The following is a 9,518-nucleotide window of genomic DNA, read 5'->3' as shown; positions in this document are numbered from 1 at the left end:
TTAAAATTCTTCCGCAACGACATTCGGGGCAAATGATGCCATGCAAGGCTAAACAGCCAACATCTGTACAAGGAACGAACATCCTCAAACGCAACATCTGAATTTCACACAACGTCAGTCCAAGGCCAGGGCTGCCTTTAAGCATTGCTCTAATTCAGTATAAAGACAAGAGCTGCCTTGCCCTCACTTATACAGAGGATGCTAGCTGTATAGGGGCTAGATTGCAGCAGTCTTGCAGAAACGCACACTCACTTAACACAACGAGAAGCAGCACACAAAACAAACTGATGCAAACCTACATGGGGAGAATTCATAGATTCCAAGGCCATAAGGGACCATTGTGATCATCTCATCTGACGTCCCGTATAACACAGGCCACAGGACTTCCCTGGATTAATTACTGCTTCAAGTCCAATATCTGCAGCTGAAGTAGAGCAGATCTTCCAGAAAAAAATCCCATCTTCATTTACAAATTACCAGGGATGGAAAATCCACCCTAACCCTTCGAAAGTTGTTCCAATGGCTAATTAAAAACGTGTGCTTAATTTCTGGTCTGGAATTGTCTAGTTTCAACTTCCAGCCTTTAAATCTTATTACCTTGTTATTCCTTTAGCTGCTAGACTGAAGAGCCCTCTAGTATTGAATGTCTGTTCCATGTAGCTCCTTATAGGCTGTGATCAAGTCACCCGTTAACCTTCTTTTTGATAAGCTAAGTAGATTGAGCTGCTTGAGTCTTGCACTATCAGGCGAGTTTCCCAATCTTTTTGGGATTCTTTTCTGAACTCTCTCCAATTTATCAACACCCTTCTTGAATTGTGGACACCAGAACTGGACACAGAATTCCCAATGGCAATCACACCAGCGCCAAATACAGAGGCAGTATAACCTCTCTACTCCTACCCAAGATTCTCCTGTTTATACATCCAAGGATTGTATTAGCCCCTTTGCCCACAGTATTGCATTGGGAGTTCATGTTGGGCTGATTATCTAACGGGACCCCCCAAATCTTCTCAGTCACTGCTTCCCAGAACAGAGTCCCCCATCTTGTAAGTATGGCAAACGTTCTTTGTTCCTCGATGTATGACCTTACATTTAGCTATATTGAAATTGTTGTGTGCTTAAGCCAAGCAATCAAAATTGTTCTGTATCGGTGACTTGTCCTCTTCATTATTTACCACTCTCCCAGTCTTTGTATCATTTGCAAACTTTATCAGTGATGATTTTATGTTTTTTTCCAAATTACTGATAACAATGTTAAATGGAATAGGGCCAAGATCTGATCCCTGCCGGACCCTACTAGAAACACCCCACTTGAAGATGATTCTCCATTTACAATTTCATTTTGAGTCAAGACCCTGCTCCAGTAAGGTATGTAAGCACATGACTAATCCAACTGATTTATGATGAATAAGGAATGAAATGGAGAATAATACAGAAAATATTATAATGCCACTATATTAATCAGTGCTGCAGCCTCATGCACAGAACTGGTCAACCCTTGTCAAAAGGATATCACAGAATTAGAGGGAGATTAGAGATGAGTGACAAGAATGATCAAGGGCCTGGAAAAACTCTTGTATGAATAAAGACTGAAAAGATTATCTTACAAAGGAGACAGATAAGAGGGGACATGATAAAAGTACATCAAATAATGAATGGTCGAGGTAAGTTAGACTGGGAGGTTCTTTTCTCTCTGTCTCATAACACAAACCAAGGGGCCAGCCAACAAAATTAAAAGGTGGCAAATTGAAACCTAATAAAAGGAAATACTCTTCATGTAACATGCAATTAGACTGTGGAACTCATTGCCACAGTAAGTTATTGAGGATAAGAATTTAACAAGTGTCTCAAAGGGATTAGGCTTTTAAATGGATAAAAAGTATATCCAGAGTTCTAAATGTCATTGCTAACAAAAATTCTGGAATGGATATTAAGCCTTGTGCTTCAGGGTGTAAGCCAATTTCTAACTATCAAAGACCTGGATGAGACCTGATGGAGGGGCAGATTATCTCACATCTGCCTATTGTGAGGCTCTTATACCTTCCGCTGGAGCATCTGGTGCCAGCCATCATCAGAGACCAGATACTGGGTTAGATGAACCTTGGGTCTGAACCAGTCTGACAATTCCTATGTTCCCAAGTCCATACTGAACCAGTGTATAACAAGAAGCTGGGTTGGTAGAACTGTAGTCACTTAGGGAGACTTATCATGTGGTTGGAAAAGAATTCATGGTATATTCACAGGCAGATTTTCATAGAATCATAGAACTGGAAAGGACCTCAAGAGGTCATCTAGTCCAGTCCTCTGCATAATCATGGCAGGACTAAGTATTATCTAGACCATCCCTGACAGGTGTTTGTCTAACCTGCTCTTAAAAATCTCCAGTGATGAGCCACAACCTCCCTAGGCAATTTATTCCAGTGCTTAACCACCCTGACAGTTAGGAAGTTTTTCCTACTGTCCAACCTAAACCTCCCTTGCTGCAATTTAACCCATTGCTTCTTGTCCTACCCTCAGAGGTTAAGAAAAACAATTCTTCTCTCTCCTCCTTGTAACAACTTTTTATGTACTTGAACGTGGGCATGCAATGGCACATGCAAAACACATAGTTAATGTACACTAATTGTGTGTGCAAATAAGGTGATCGTTCTCACAAATACCTAATTATTGATATTTTCATTGTAATTACCTAGTATATGCACAATCAGGGTAACTGCATGCACAAATTAGATGCTTAATTGTACACACACACTTTGCACACATCCAGGTATTCTGAAAATCAGGGCCATGCACCGTATAAATTAAGAGGATCTGGATATAAGGAAACAAATCCTCAGATTTCTAACTGTCACAGCTGTATCACTTCTTTCCTGGAAATATCTCACCCCACCCCCGGCCCTTTCAAGATCTCTTTCCTCCAGATCAAGATGAGGGTGCAATACATTAACGTGGACCCTGGCACATGGGCAAACCTGCCCTGTTTGTACACATTTCTCCAGATAAGCTGGAAACGCAGTTGATTTCAGTTCATTTCATAGCCTTTTACTAGGCAGCCAAAATCCCTCCGTTTCCTATTTCTGGCTCCGAGCCATTTTCAATGGCAGATTTCTCCTTCGAGAATACAACTATAATTGTAATAATCTGCTTGCCCCTGCTGTTGTTTTTGACTGCATCCTCCTGTCTTGAGCCTGCATGAAGTGTGCCTTTTACACTGGTTATAGCGTGGCGCTGCTTCTCCCATCATTGTTGACTCCACAATGAAAATTGTTTGTATTACTCTGTCCCAGAGCCTTTGCCAATTGTACATGTGTCCTGAGCTGATAGCAGCAAGCTTTGGCAAGGCTCGAGCTCCATCAGATAAGAGCGCTAACCTTATTTCTTCAGCTATAACATGACCGGGGGGGGGGAGGGGAAGAGGAGTTCTGGTGCTTGGTTTCTCTTGCTCCTCACAAGGATTTTAGTCACTGATATGGTTCAAAGATTTAAGAAAGAGGAACTGTTATGGGGGAGGTAGGAGTTGAGGTATATAGAGAGGGTTCCTCCGGGAATGGCATCACAATGGGTGTTATAAGATCCCTGGAGGGAGATATCAGGATAGAGACACCTTCCTGGGCAACTGATGCCCTAAGCACTGGGCCATCAGCTGGCTCCTTTGGAAAGTAACTCCACCCCAGCATCTTCTGGGGCGGCCAGCCTCAGGGCAAGGCACATACACGTAGGGGTCTTCAGGAGCGAACTGAAAGAGCAGCACTGTGAACTCCAGAGCCCATCACGCTCTCCTACCCCCTGCAGCAAAGCACTGAGCCAAGGATCTCAGATCCTTTGCCTGGACAACCTTTTCTCGACACTGATCTTAGCAAAGTGACGCAAGATCCCTTCCTGGCCTCACACTTCTCAACACTCTTCTGCCAGGCAGGAGCCCTGAGCTCAACTGCCTTCCTGGTCTGAGGCAGGAGCAAAGCAGAGCAGCGATTCTCTGTTGAGCATAGTTAAGGCTACGATTTAGTATGGGTATTTTTAGTAAAAGTCATGGACAGGTCATGGGCAATAAACACAAATTCACGAATTCACGGCCTGTGACCTGTAATTAAATCTTTGGGTAGGGGAGGAGCTGGGAAGCATGGGGGGCTGCTGCTGAGGGGGGTGCCTGGGGCCAGGTGCACCAGCTGCCCGGGCCACGGCTGCTCTGGCTGGCCACCCAGGGACTGCTGCCCGGGGACTGCTGCCGGAGCAGCGGCTGATGTGACTGTCCCCAAGGATGCTCCAGTAGCAGCTGGTGTTGCTGTCCCGGGGATCACCTGAGCAGCTGGCCCCGGAGCCAGCTGCTTGGGCAGCCCTGGGGTCAGCCACACTGGCCCCTGCAGAAGTCACGGAGGTCACGGAAAGTCACAGAATCCATGACTTCCGCACCCTCCATGACAGACACAGATGCCCTAATTATATAAGCTCTCCACTGTGCCAGTCGATGACCCCCACCCAGCAGTGACCTCCAACCCCTCAGGTCAATAACCTCCTGCTCCCTTCCTCTGCAGAAGAGAACCCTTTTGGCTTCCAGATCCCTGGTACTTCCTGTACAGCCGCTCACACCTCCATCTGTCACAAATAGCCTTCTCTCTGTCACACCCTGCCCCACCCCCGCATTTCTCTGCAGCCGGTACACCCCTCCCACTAGCCCTACTTTTTGGGCAAAGGTCCTGTGCTGAGCAACGGTGCCTTTCTTCTGGCTGTCTCCCACCCACCAGTGCAGCGCAGCATCTGCTCAAGATTGAGCGCGAGTTTAGTGAAAAGCACGTTTCATTTCTAGCCTTCATCTGTGCAAGAGAAAAGCCTGAGCACGTGTCCTGAGTGTGGCCTGAAGCTTCGCAAGCCTGGAGCAAAGAAAAAAGAACCCAGCTGTTGTTACCTTTGACTTTTTTAAGCCAATGACATGATTTTTTGAGGCCTGGCTCAGAATTTGTGAGTGTTCACCCACAGTATTGCCAACCTATTGCAGCTTACAGCATACCCAGTGAATGGGAATCAGTGCAGAGACCGGACCCTGAGTGCTTGCTGGCATGCAGAGCAGGGGCCAGTGGAGGACAAGTGCTAGCCAAGTACCAGTGAGAAATGCTTGAGGCAGTGACCAGGGCACTAGCCTATGATTTACATGCACAGACCTAGGTTCATGTCACTGCTTCATCATAGACTTCCTGGCTGAGCCTCTGTGGGCCTCAGTTCCCACCTGTACATTGGGGATAATAGCACTGCCCTGCTTCACAGGGGCACCGGGAGGGTAAATGAATTAAAGCTAGTGAGGTGCTTGGATACTGTGCTGGTAGAGGCCAGATAAAAGGCACAGGCAGGCTTGACTGGAAGCCCCATGGGGGGGAAGCACCCACCCCTCATGGGAGCATTGCTTTTCTCAGGACTGAGCATGGCAGTTGGTAGGAGGCCCGGGTCGAGCGTGAGGCCTGCTTATCTTAGGAGGTGTCAGTGCTGACTCTGAAACACAGTGCTGAAAGGGAAAAGCCTTTCTCCACTTGAACCTCTCAGCTAGAGCTTCAGCTGCCAAGGCCTGAAAAGAAAAGGAACCGTCATTTCACAGAAAACTCCTGGGCCTTTTTTTTTTCTCTCCAGGAAAGAAGCACTCGGTCAAAATGACCCCGGCACATCCTGCCCCTCGGCTGGGAGACCCTTCGTTTTGGAGAGAGGTGAGATCCAGGTTGTTCCCCCTCCTCCCAGCCCCTGGAACCACGCTGACTAATCAGCCCAGCGACTCCACACGAGGCTCCAGAGCCACGTAATGCTGTCAGTTTCCTTCTGGCCCTTTCCTTTCCGCTGACTTCCCCTCCCAGCCCTCTGGTTATGGGAATAGCCAGGGGTCGTGGCAGAGGAAACTGGGAGGGACCACCAGCCTTTCCTTTTGCAGGCACCGCTGTCAGACAATAATAATCTGCTCTTTGCACTCCTAGTGGTTCCTTCCAAAGAGCTTTACTGACAATAGGACGGGCTTCACCCCTGGACAGTGGGCCACAACTTATCATTATTATTATTTGTATGACTGTAGGGCTGAGGCACCCCAGTCCTGGGCCAGGACCCCACTGCACTAGGTGCAGTACAGACACAGAACAAAAAGACAGTCCCTGCCCCAGGGAGCTGACAATCTAAGTATGAGGTAAGAAATAACAGTTAGATACAGAGCGACAGGGGAACACAAGGAAACAATATTGGTCCGGGTGCCAGGCAGTGGTTTCAGCACAGCTGCAGCCTCGCTGTTGTCAGATTCTCAAGTGATGCGGCTGATCCTTGTGCAGGCTGACAGCCCCAGGGTGAATCTCAACCTGCTGCCCCCTGAAATTCTCTCCATTTCACAATGGGGAAACTGAGGCACAGAGCTGTGATGTGAATTACCTGAGCAAGTCTGTAGCAAGGCCTGAAAGAGACACCATTTCTCTTTAGCCCCAAACGTATGCTCTAGCGATTGGACCTTTCCTGCCCAGCTTTGGGTGAATAGGAGCTGAACATCCATTGCACTCTGATATCTACAGGCTGCCTCACAGTCTGCAACCCATAAAGAAAATTAGCCATATTTTAGTTTAAATCTATTGAGCAGGGTCATATATACATCATGCACTGAGAGTATTACCCAACTGGCCATATTTCAGGATATTTGCAATGTATTCCACTGTCTCATATGTAAAGAATAACACATGATCTTTGGATGTTGCATATCACATAGCCATACAATCATATGATTTGCCAGAGCAGATGGGACAAATGGCCCCTCAAATCCATTTTCCTCTCGCTGGCACACGTTTAATTCCTGATGTTTCTGAGGACTGTGACTTTACCTTCAGTACAGCAACCAGCCATTGCACAAAGTTGTGCTTTGGAAGAGAGGTCCCTTCCTAGTCCAGAGTCAATCCACTGATTCTTGGAATCATGGGATTTGGCGGCTGTGTCTAATCAGGAGTGACTCTAAATGTTATCATTAGTCTGAACCTCAGGCTGATGTTGGTTCTTCTAAGACACATCAGTCCCTGCTCATGTCTCTAGAAGGCAAGGTTTGCACATAGAGCCCTGCAAATCTGCAGATATCCTCAGATCTTGTTTGTGGATCAGATGCAGGTACAAATTTTGTATCTGTGCAGGGCTCTATTACTGTAACATTCCATCCCCCCCCTCCGACCCCTCCAGAATGGGTTCCTCTTGCTATCAAGCTGCTATTAATTTCTGTAATATTCACCACCTCTGCACTGGGAATTCTGCTTCCTGGGTGCCACTCTGTGAGTAGCGACATCAGACGCAAGTGCAGGGTTCTTTCATTGCATGCTTAGGGTCAGCCTCCAACCTCCCACTCCATAGTGAAGCCTGTCTGTGCAAATCGTACTACAAGACATTTCCAGTATCCCCAGCCCCCAACCTAGCACTAAGCAAACAAAACAAGCACATGCCAATGCTAAGCCAGGTTACAACGAGGAAACCAGACAAAACTAGGAAACCAGACCAGAAACCTAAAGGAGCTCAGTTAAAGGGCTGCAGACTCAGCTGGGAAAGAAAGAAAAGTGCTTAGTGCATTTTGCAGACAGCAGCCATCTGCAGAAGGCTGGTGAGGTAATGGTCTGTTATAACTTATAACATGTCAAGGAACACAACAGTTTGGAGGAGCAGAAAACCTTTCCCAGATGTACACATCCTACATTATTATATCAGATACTTCTGAGATGGGGAAATGTTCCTTTTCACTCTTAGCTGCTTTTCTGCAGTTTGACAGGCGGTGCTATCTGGTGAAGTGTATGAGCAGCAATCCCCACGAGCCAACTCTGCATTACGGACCTGCTCATGGAGACTCTGCTCTGTGATAGTGAGGTTGCTTCCTTCCCCAAACAATCAGAGGCCCGTATTTCTGGAGCTCAAGCTCTGGAGCGCCCACTTCCTTCTTTGTGGGTGTGCTTTACTGGAACTCGCTGAGATATTTTCTTGCACTGGGATTTGCTGGGTGAGGCCATAAGCGTTTAAAAATCATGTATCCATATTTCTGCAGTGGGGTATAATAACTTAACGTAGAATCATGTGTTGGGGATGCCCCTGCTTTCAAATGCTTCTGAATTGTCATCACAGTTTGTAACTCATTTCCCTTATTTGAAAGTAGTATTGTTTTCTGGGAGGCTGTGTGAAACCTTTTCTTATGACATCTTCAATCAAATGAAGTTTTAGTAACAAGACATAAAATAAATTTCAAGAAAGGAAACCTGGCGATTAGGAAACTCTCAGAGCAGAGCCCAGGAGAGAAGGTTTGCCACATAAGAAGGGGGAGGTGTTCTTTTCTGGCAAATCACCTGATCTGACACTACCAGGCGTGAAAGAGACTTTGCTGTCAGCAGAAAGGGAGGGGAGCTCTTTACGAGACCAGTGTACTGGAGTACAATGTGCTAAGAAAAAACAACCTCACCAGGCTCATCATCAGAGGCAAACTCCCCACAGACCAGGGTACATCAACTCAGCCCCTACCATAACATGCAAAACCTGCCGACATAGCTCCACTGATCAATACCCACCCAACACACCTTCCAAGATCCATGGATCTTACATATGCCTATCACACAACATGTGGTGCACCTCATCCGGTGCACTAAATGCCACCAGGAACAACTACGTGGGTGAAACGAGACAATCAATGTGCTCTCCAGTGAACTCACGCAGAAAAATGGTAAAGGACAAAAACACCGTGTTGCCTGTAGGTGAGCACTCTTCACAAAACACTCACTGCACAGCTCACCTCCCAGTCCTCATCCGCAAAGGAAAACTATGCAACTTCTTCAAAAGATGACCCTGGGAATGTAAATTCACAGCTCTGCTAGATGACAAAAATCATGGACTTAATAAAGATTCTGGACTTACGGTTCATTACAACAATCTGTAACCTACTAACTCTCCTTTATCCCAGACTGTAGAGGAGTTAGCTGCCCACTTCACTTTGAATGGTCTCTTGCAACATGTGTTAACTCCTTCTCTGTTCCACCTTGTATTTTGCTGTGATACTCTGAGTACCTTTCCCAAATCTAAAGAAGAGTTCTGTGTAAGAGCGAAAGCTTGTGTCTTTCATCAACAGAAATTGGTCAAATAAAAGTCTTTACCTCTCTCACTTTATCTCTCTATGGAAAAACAGTCCACAGCAAACCTTTCTCTTACTGTAGATTAGTGGCAGAAGGACTGTTTGTGCGTGTGGGCATTGGTCTATGTGTATTGCATGGACATAAGTGTTCAACATATTACAAAACGATACAAAGATTGATGGGAAACCACCTATTGTAAAAGTCTTAGCATGCAGAGGAGTGATATCAGGCACTTAAACTGGTCCTGCTTTCCTCTCCAGCAGCTTCACTTCTGTGTAAACAGTTTTAGGAAAAGATTTTATGAAAACAGATGTGTGCTTTTCTGTTCACGCTGCTCCCCAAACCCACAAGCAAGGTGGGCTTTGTACACATTGATGTGCATATATAATTCCTTTGGGTATGTCCATCAGAGGCTATGCATGC

This window comes from Gopherus evgoodei, chromosome 14 (assembly GCF_007399415.2).
Source record: "Gopherus evgoodei ecotype Sinaloan lineage chromosome 14, rGopEvg1_v1.p, whole genome shotgun sequence".
NCBI lineage: Eukaryota > Metazoa > Chordata > Testudines > Testudinidae > Gopherus > Gopherus evgoodei.
This window is presented reverse-complemented; position numbering follows the sequence as displayed.